A 9,255-nucleotide genomic window follows, 5' to 3' on the forward strand; every position below is an offset into this window, starting at 1 on the left:
GAGGGGGGCGGACGCGGGCGCTATTAGTTCTTATTTCCCCACTCTTTGCTCTTCTGCCCCGCCCCGCCCTTCCGTCAATGGGCTAGTCCCGCATAGAGTCACGTACAATAACCTCTCCGCCAGACTTTCCAGAAACCCCAAAGTACATACATCGACACACACACACTCTCTCTATCTTCCTCCCACTCCTCTGTGTATCTGTCTCTCTCCTACACATACAAACATACACACACACAGACTTCGAAAATCACACTTAGTCGCGCACCCATTCTGACCAGAGTCTAAGCAGCAAGCTGCGGCTTGCCTTATACCGTTGGAGAGGGCGCAGAGGTACCGGACAGCGCGCCATGGCCGCCGCCGCCGCCGCGTATGACGTCGTCGCCGGCCTCTGCCCCCGCGCGGCGACAAGGGAGGGGCTCCCGGGGAGATATACGACCTCGGCTGACGCGCTCACGTGCACACACACACTGGGGGACGGACGGACGTGGTGGTGTCTGGGCCGGCCGAGTGTGGGTGCGTGAGAATGTGTGAGTGTAGTGGGTGCGTGTGTTGTGGGAGCCAGCACGGCGAGAACATGGAGTAAGGGATGCAGCAGCAGCCAGGGGACGACGACGACGGCGACGGTCCAAAGATGAGTTGTTTCCTGTTATATTTCGATGCGTGTAAAAGAAAAACCTGCCGACTTATTGACGTCTCTGAAATGATGAAAAACGCATTCGTCCGTCCGTCCCAGGTCCGTCCGGTCCTATGGTCCGGCCCAGCGTGCTCCCTTTTTTATGGCTCGGCCCCTTGCAGCGCCCATAGGCAGCGCCCCGGCGGAGGCCCGAGCCCCCAGAGCGATAAGAAGGTGATTGAAGGCGGACACACGCGCGCTGCGTGGCACGGCGGGGCGGGGCGGGGTGTGTGTCTGGGGCCCCGGGGCACGACGGACGGACAGCTCGGGACTACACCACCGGACTCTACACTACACACCCGCCCCCTCCCGCCCCGCCCCGCCCCAAAACATGCTAAGGGGGGAGATTTTTGGGGTGCAGGCGTTAAATTGTTGTTGATGCATATTTATATATCTACCGTTGGCCCGGGTCCGGGGGTCCGGTCGTATGCAATAGATCCTCCTGGACGCACCCACCTTCCCTCGTCGGGTAAGCAAAATAGAGGAGGACGTGTCTTGTGACATATTGCCTGACATTTTTACAAGAATATACAAGAATATACAAGAATATATCTGAAAAGCACGTTTTAAAATGTCCAACTTCAAAAACTGTTGCACATCTTAAGATACCTTAAAATAAAATTGTTCACAAAGTTTTCATGATTTACTCTAGTTTGATGCCTATGAAACTGTGTCGAGCAGGTGTGTGTGAAGTTGAATCGAAGCCGTAATAAGCCTGCTTCGTGATTGTGACAGGCGCCGAAGAGTGGCGCTGCTCCAGGGAGGTTGAGTATAATGACGCCTTTAGACCTGTATGCTGGCCGCTGTAGCGCCGCGCACCACGCCGCGCCCGCGGGGCTGCTGCCGCTGGGGCGCAGGTTGTGCAACACGGACGCACGCACACGCACTCCACGACTGATGCGTCTCGTCCGCCACAGAAACCTGATTAGCAGGATAGCATTTTCGGCGACCCCGTCCGCCGCTCGTTTTGCCTCTTCAGACGCACGCGCCCCGCCCCGCCCCGCCACGCCCCCCTCGCGCAACGCGCGCCCGCGTCTAGAGTGGTCCTCATCATCTGCGAGGCACGCGTGTGAGAGCGTGTGTGTCGCAACCTTTGATTAGCGGGGGGCCAAAAGGCGAGCTGTCCAGAGCTGCTTGGTCAGATGGCCGTTGGCTGGAGGCTGCGGCTGGATAGCCCCACTGGAGGCTGCTCTGCTGGACCCGCTGGAGGAGGCCCGTTGGATCCCCACTGGAGGGCTCGCTGGAGCCCCGCTGGAGCGTGGCTCGTCCCAGGGCGTGACTCGCGCGGCGCGCGCCGCCCCGGCCCGGCTGCCTGCCCCGGGGGCCCCGGGTGCCTTACGCCCTTGCACACGCACAGATCAGCCTTGATCTCCGGCCGCATTAGTCGCGCCCTCTGGTCCGATGCGGTGCGATGCCGGGGCCCCTCCTCCGGGCGCCTCGGGGGGCTCCCGCGGGGCCCCTGGCTGGGCCCCATCACGGACGGACCCGAGCAGCAACCGGACGGGGGTAAAACAAAGCCGTATCATTACGGGGGCTCTGTCCTCGCCTATTCACCGCCGATGAGTCGGCGCGGAGCTCCCCGGAGCCCCCCGGAGCCCCGTGCGGCTCACGGAGCGCGCGCCGCCGCCGCCGCCGCGACGACCGCCGCCGGCTAAGCACACGACCGGACCGGGCCGGACCGAGCGGCAACGCCCGACCTTTGATGCGGCCGCCGATAGGGAGCTGCGGTCGGAACGTACGGACGAACGCCTTTTCGGCCGGCGTGGCGGGGCGAGGCGGTCACGGAGACTGCTGTGTGGGCGTTGGCGGCGTGGCGGGGCGTGGCGGAACGCCCCGGGCAGGGCGTTGTCGCGCGCGCCGGGCCCACGTAACGCTCGTTACCGGGGAGCTCCCGAGGCGTATACCGGGGCGGAGGGGGAGAGGCTATGGGCGCAGGCGCGCGATCAACAGCCAAAAGCCTACCAGCTTGTCCGACTTAATTTGTCCGGGTTCCCGAACCGAGCCGGGCAGGAAGTCCACCCGGGGCCCTTACAAGAGGCAGGGCGGGGCGCGCGGGGGGCGGGGGCGGCGAGTGTGTGGACCAGACGGGAGGCTGCACCTGAGGAGCGTGGGGGCCGAGGCGGGGGCCGCGCCACTCCCCGCCACGCCACGCCGGGCCGCGGTCCAGTCCATGCTGCTGCCTGATTAGTCCTTTGTTAGTCTTCCTTCAAGTCATAATCCCCGCGGTGCTGCTGCTGCTGCTGCTGCTGCTGCCTCCCGACCGACCGCTTTTTCATCCAGCTCCAAAGTCAGCTCCTTTATTTTTTCATTATGGTTTCCTTCTCTTCTTTTACAGAGTGTCGGCGCGGCGCACGACGTTATACGGCCGACGGCTGCTTCGAAAGCACGGGGCGCCGCGATGGTATAGAGAAGACACACACCGGCAGCGCCACGGGGGCACTTGACGGCGCGGGTCCGAGTCCACCGCGGCGGTCGTCGTCGGGCACCTTGTACCCACCGCGGGGTCAGCGACTCGCGCCACTCCTCGCTATCAGGAGACGCGACGGGCGACGGGAGCCACTCGAGCACGCGCTCCTCGTCGCGTCCCGGTGCAGCTCGTGCAGGCCCTCATCCGCACCGGGCAACCTGATCCCCGGGCCGGCCGGAGTCCGCGCGGCCATAACGTCCGATACGGCAGAAAGAGAAAGAGAGAGAGAGAGTGAGTGAGAGAGTAGAGAGTGTGAGCGAGAGAGAAAGAGAGAGAGAGAGAGGGGTGTCGCGCCATCAAACCACTGATGGCTCCTGCGGCTGTATCGCTGACGGATCTCAATACCAGATTGGGGATGGTGATTGTCGCGACGGTGAACGCCGCCGCTCTGGCCTCTCTCTCGCTCCCTCCTCCGGTTACCGAAAAATAAAAATAGAAACTGAAAAAAATACGAAACATTGGTCTCATCCGCGTTGATAGCGGGTAAGGTCATAACTTAGGCGCGCTGTCCCGACGCGGCGGCAGCGGATCGCCTCTCGCTACGACGAGAGTGACCGGGGAGATAGGGAGTGGCCCTGCTGGGCTCACCGCCGGTATCGACCCGCGCCGAGAGTGGTCACAGTCCAAACGACAAACCTCTTCAGGACGCTGCCTATATGTGCCCTGCGACGTGACAGAGTCGAGACCGGACCAACAAAAACAGGAGGCATCACGTCGTGTCCCGAAGAGCCCCGCACCCTCGAAGTCCAACCCTTTGTGCCCTACGGCGAGCCGTACGGCCCTACCGGGGTCCAGGGTCCCCACAAGCGGTTTGTTTTTTTGACTGGTAGGGTCCTCCTGTCCGTCGTACAAAAGCCCCTTACGTTTTTATTTTGTGTGTTTTTTTTCGTCCGGCTGCACCTTTCTTTACCGACGTCCGAGGGCCACCATACGCAAGGCAGAAGGGCATTTTTTTCACATTCACATTTTTTCCCCTTCTGCTGCAGGCGAGACCGCTTCCGAGATTTTTGGTCAGGCTGACCGTGTGCGCTACGGGCGATGGAAGCCTCCCAAGACAGTGGCGTGACGCCCCGAGTGCGAGAGAGAGACGCTCCAAAGAGGTGTGACGACGCCCGCTCCTTGAATGGCCCGCCTTGTCGGACCCAACAGCCTCCGCCTGGACCAGCTCGTATCCATCACGATACGTATAGTCGAAGCCTATCCTCTCTCCCCCTTCACCGCCGACCTTTTTTTATGCCCTTCCAAACGCGTTATATACGTTTTCCCGTCCACCAATCAGCGATTTTCACGACGCCGACAAACTGCCTCTAATGGAGTTTGAGAGCCCCGGTCGCTTGTGTGTGTGAGTTTATAAGCAGCAGCAGCAGCAGGCTCGAGGAGGTTTTCGTATGAGAAATCGTACGGCACCCAATATTTCTCCGCGACGCCGCCGCCGTGCAGAGTTTTCGCGCGGCAGCAACAAGACGCGCCCATTTATTCGCATGGTTTTTGCGGCGGTGGCAGCCGCGCGCCTAACGAGCCATCTTTATGTCGCAGGCGAAGCGTGTGTCCAGGCTGGCCAACGCCGACCGCGCAAAAGCAAAAGCGGCGCGGCGGCTGCGGCGAAGGCGGCCCCCAACGGTTTCTTCAGCAGGCCGGCGCGGGGGCTCATTCCTTAGCCATGATTGATGAATCAGGATTGCAAGCGTCTTATATGATGTGACCTGGAAACTACACAAACACGTTGTCTGTCCGGCCGGCCGCCCGTCGCCGCCACGCCCGCCTGCAGGCCGACGTTGCTGCTGCTGCTCGCCACTGTGGCTTCGCTTATATGTAGTATATAATAACAACAACAACGTTCGGGCGACAGAATGACGAAAAAACCAGACGATTTACATGATTTTTAACATTTTTTCTAAAGTCTATTAAAAAGGTGGCCCTAGGACCCGCATAGGATAAGCCCCGGCATAAGGGCGGCGGCTGGGACCGCCGCTGCTTCCGCGTTCCATCACAGATTCCTTCCTGTTCCTCCCCCAGGTGCGGCGGCTGCTTCCTACTCCGATATACATACTCCATACATTACCCATACAACACTGCGTACTTCCGCGTGGCCAGTAAAAAACGCAACTACCCTCTCTTTTTTTCCAAACGCCCCCCACCCCCCACCCCACCCCTCCCCCTGCCCACGCCGCAGCGGAGTCTCTCGATGGGTAGATAAACACTAAACTTTTCCCGAGGTTTTCGTCCGCCCCGCACCCCGCGCGCGTTTAGGCCGGCGGCGGCGTTTTTCCTCGTTACCCACCGTGCCTCGCATACAAATTCGATCGAGGGGGCGAGAGGCGGGGTGTGGGGAGCGGGGCAGGACAGAGGGGCGTCCTCATATCTTTTTCAGGTCTTATGGGAGCCTTATGCGCCCGTCAAGTTTCATTAGAAAAACACGGCGCGGTGGCTCCCCCTGCTCGGCTTGGTCCATGCGCAGCGCGTCCAGTGAGGTGAGCCCCCCAGGTGTTCCCACGGGCACCACCAACCAACCACCCGGGCACCCGGGGGGCGCAGCAGCAGCAGCAGCAGATCGCGGCAGGGGAACGCGACGCGACACGTTCGAGTACAGCCCAGCGATTAGCTCGGTGTGATAGCAAGGGGACAATGTTTCATAAAAACAGGGTAAGTTTTTCGTTACGGTGCTGTAGTGGCGTTGCCGAGGTTTAACACTAAGAAGGGCCGTGTACGCACGTCGTCCCGACGCACTTGCAGCGCTGCCCGCTCTCACGGTGCCGGGCGGTGCACGCCCCGGCCGCCGCCGTCCTATGCCGTGCCCTCCGCGCCCCGCCCCGACCGAGGCCCCCGGCTGGCCGCGCGGATGGCGCATGGCGCCCAGCTGAGCGGTCGAGCGCGCGAGCATAAATTTAAATTTCAATCGTTGGATTACCGGTCGGTTGGCAGGCGAGCAGCGCCGGGCAGGCGGCCGCGGGGCAGCGCAGGGGCAGCTCCTCGACGCTCTTTATACCTCGTAATGAACTGATTCGCTGTCAGTTTGGTCCGGGCTGGCTCCGGGCTGGCCTCGGCATTGTGCGCAAAGCACACAAACAAACAAACACGACCACATGTTGCGCAGCAAGAGTGGTAGTGGTAGGCCTGATAAACTACGTTTTAACCAATCAACCAAATTTCAACAAACTTCGACGACGACAAAAAGTGAAATTTTAGAGGATTTTATGAATTGTAATTTTTATTGATGTACTATGAAAGCACGCGTTGAAAAACCTGGGCGTGTTTTAGACGCATTCGGCTCCAGAAAGTAGTCCGTTTCCCTCCGATTCAATCGGCAAGTTAGTGGAGCTCGGCGCCTGCGAGCATCGGGGTAGGCAACCCCACAGTACATGCATGTCCCGTAGGCAGGATGTTGCCCACCTACCAGGCGTTTTGAAAGCGTGCGGGCGAACGTTCGAAAACGGCGAATGACAGACGTACTTTCTGGATAATTCCTTGCAGGGTTTAAACTAGCCACGATTGCCATTTGGCCAGTATCAACCCTGCACCTAACGCCAAAAAAGTATTCCGCGATGAAACTGGAACCCAAAGAAAGAAAGAAACCACGACGAGCATAATTACCCTACTTCTTCATTGCATTGCCGGTCTGAATCCTTCCTCTCAAAACGGACCACACTTGGGTTATGTGCCAAATTTTTGTTCACTAAAATAAAATATGTCATATAGTTCCAGCATCCATTTCTCGCCTGCTGTACTCCAACCCTTTGGACCCGATAGCCAGTCGATGAGGGGGGCAACGCTCCGCGCACTCTGCCGCCACGCCCCGCTAACGTGGCGTGTGATCGCGCAGCGCACATGGCCATCGCGGGCCGGGCCTGCGACGGGCTCTGCTTGGCGGCGGCGCCGTCGTAAATAACGCGATGTATCGCCGCGCCCCACACCGCCCCGCCCCACCCGAGTGCACACTGCTTCATTACCAGCAGCGTCGCATGGCGGCGCCCGGGACAGCCAGGCGGCGCAACAGTCGCGCCAATTAACGCAGCAATTGACCAAATGACAGCAAATCGATTGGGCCGAGCTGTCGTCGGCGCAGTGGGGCGCGGTGGGGCGGGGTGTGGTGGGGTGGGGTGAGGTGAGGTGGGGCGTTCCTCTGGCGCGACTCGTCGCGCGCCTGACATATCGCGACGACGGCGACTCCTGCTCCTGGCCGCAGAGATGTTGCCGCCGCCGCCGCCGCCGCCGTGTGTCGTTCGCTGCTCCGTAATTGAAATTACGACCCCTGCAAGCCGCATTATAGAGCGGTGTGGACAAAAGGAAAGAAGTGAAGGAAAGGTGGGGGGAAGAGTTCAATATGTGAGGCCAAGGGGCCGCCCGTTTAGAAATACTCCAGTGCATTGCATAGCCCCTTTGCTCCTCTACTCGGGTACGCAGGGTACTCCTGTGCGGAGGGCCCCCATGCTGCGACCATAGGACTGGGAGAAGTGGTACTCGTGCAGCGTCGCGCTCGGGTACCGGGTACGTCACCGCCCCGAGCAGGCTCCTCCAGCTCCAGCAGGCGGCAGCGCAGGCTCCGGGTGCGGCTGTGGACCGGCGGGGCGTGGTGGCGGGGCGCGGCGCGGCGGCGGGGTACGGTGACTTTTGCCCTTCACCGGTCTCGTGGCGGTCGCGTTCCCACACTCGCGCGGGCCCCAGCCGGGGGGTAAGGAGGGGGGAGGGAAGGGAAAGGGGGGCTGGACGGTAGCGGTGCTGTGGGGAAAGGGGGGGGGGGGCAGGCGGCCCCCAGCCGTGCCTTGCTGTCGCCCCTCCCTCCCCCCTCTAAGCCGCCATGGAAAGACGCGGCGCGCGCCCGCCTGTAGGCCCCTCCCCTCCTCTCTCTCCACTCTCCCCGCGCCCCGCGCGCGGTGCACCGACTCTCTGCCGTTGTCGTTAGGACTCCTGGGCTCATGGGAGCAGGTCGGTAAGGGGCTTTCAACAGGAGCGAGATAACAACGAGAAAAGGCCACGTCCGCGGCCTCGGCGACGACGCCGTCGTCGGCGCTCAATGAGGACTCCGATATATTTTTCGTTTCCGACTCTGTTGATAGATGTGCCTCGAGAAAATAACTTCACCAGCAATCACCCATCTATACCCCGCTCTTTCTCTCTCTCTCCCCGAGTTATCTATCATTCACGGGCGTGATGCTCTACGGCACGGCGCACCACGACGCCCGGCCCGGCCCGCCCAGGGCTGCATCGCGGGGGTGATGCTATCGGCGCGCACGCCGGACCGCGCCGCGCGGGGCACTTCGACGAGCACCGCCCACTTCGACACCGGAAAGTGCCTTTTTTGTTTCGATGCGTCGATACGTTATGATCGAGGGGCCCCGCACCACGGCCCAGCAGCAGCGCAAGGCCGATGACGAGGACAACAGATCGGCATCAGTGACTGATGGGGCTCTGCTGGACCAGGGCGGCGGCTCTGGGCGGCACACCACCGCGACGGGTACCGACCGACCGTACCGCCCGGCACCCACCAGACAATGGGAAAGTTCCAGCTTATCTCATCATTTTTTTCCGAACAAAAATGGAGAAAGAAAAACGACACGGACACAAGGAGTGGCCGGCGGCGCGCGTATAGGAGACGCGAGGCGCGCTTAGCTTCTCCTCGGCGGCTCGGCTCTGACGGCTGCCGCCGCCGTGAGCCGCCGTGAGCAGAAAACACGAAACTTTGGCGGAACAGGTGAGCTATAAATATCCAGGCGGAATAAAGGTTTTGAAATATGATTCTTCGCGAACCCTGCGCGAAAAAAGAGGAAAACGGCGCAGACGAGATGGAGAGGAGGCGGAGGAGGAGGAGGAGCAGAAGAAGAAGAAGGCCGTCAGGGAGACGACGTGCGAGCGGGCGGATCGGGTCGACGGGTACCATCGAGATATTATTTTTTTTTTTGTTTCGGTTCGTTGAGTGAGTGGGCAGCCAGAGCAGACGCACCGCTTCGCAAAGTGATTGTCTGACCTCCGCGCCAACCAACGCTCAAATCTTATCCTCCTCCACCACGTCGTCCTCGCCATTCTCCCCATCATCCTCCTCCTCCTCCACCTCATGCCCCTCCGTTGACGTGACCCGTCGTTGACCCGATCCCTGTTTCTATCGCGTAATGCAACCGAC

At 60.9% G+C, this 9,255-nt stretch overlaps 2 long non-coding RNA genes across 5 annotated transcripts in view; one reads left to right on the plus strand and one right to left on the minus strand.

Moving 5' to 3' along the window:
- The window catches only part of LOC127750981 (uncharacterized), a 28,782-nt gene extending 23,536 nt beyond the window's left edge, over positions 1–5,246 (plus strand). For 2 of the 4 annotated variants that reach the window (XR_008011926.1, XR_008011928.1), the window contains exons 2-3: positions 3,009–3,966; positions 4,127–5,246. This is a non-coding gene — a long non-coding RNA (uncharacterized LOC127750981). The remainder of the gene's footprint in view (positions 1–3,008; positions 3,967–4,126) is intronic. The other 2 variants (XR_008011929.1, XR_008011927.1) reach the window with 2 other exon arrangements.
- The window catches only part of LOC113201726 (uncharacterized), a 113,371-nt gene that overhangs the window by 38,031 nt on the left and 66,085 nt on the right, over positions 1–9,255 (minus strand). The window lies entirely within an intron of this gene.

The sequence above is a fragment of the Frankliniella occidentalis genome, unplaced genomic scaffold (assembly GCF_000697945.3).
Source record: "Frankliniella occidentalis isolate FOCC.00 unplaced genomic scaffold, Focc_3.1 Scaffold303, whole genome shotgun sequence".
Classification (NCBI taxonomy): domain Eukaryota; kingdom Metazoa; phylum Arthropoda; class Insecta; order Thysanoptera; family Thripidae; genus Frankliniella; species Frankliniella occidentalis.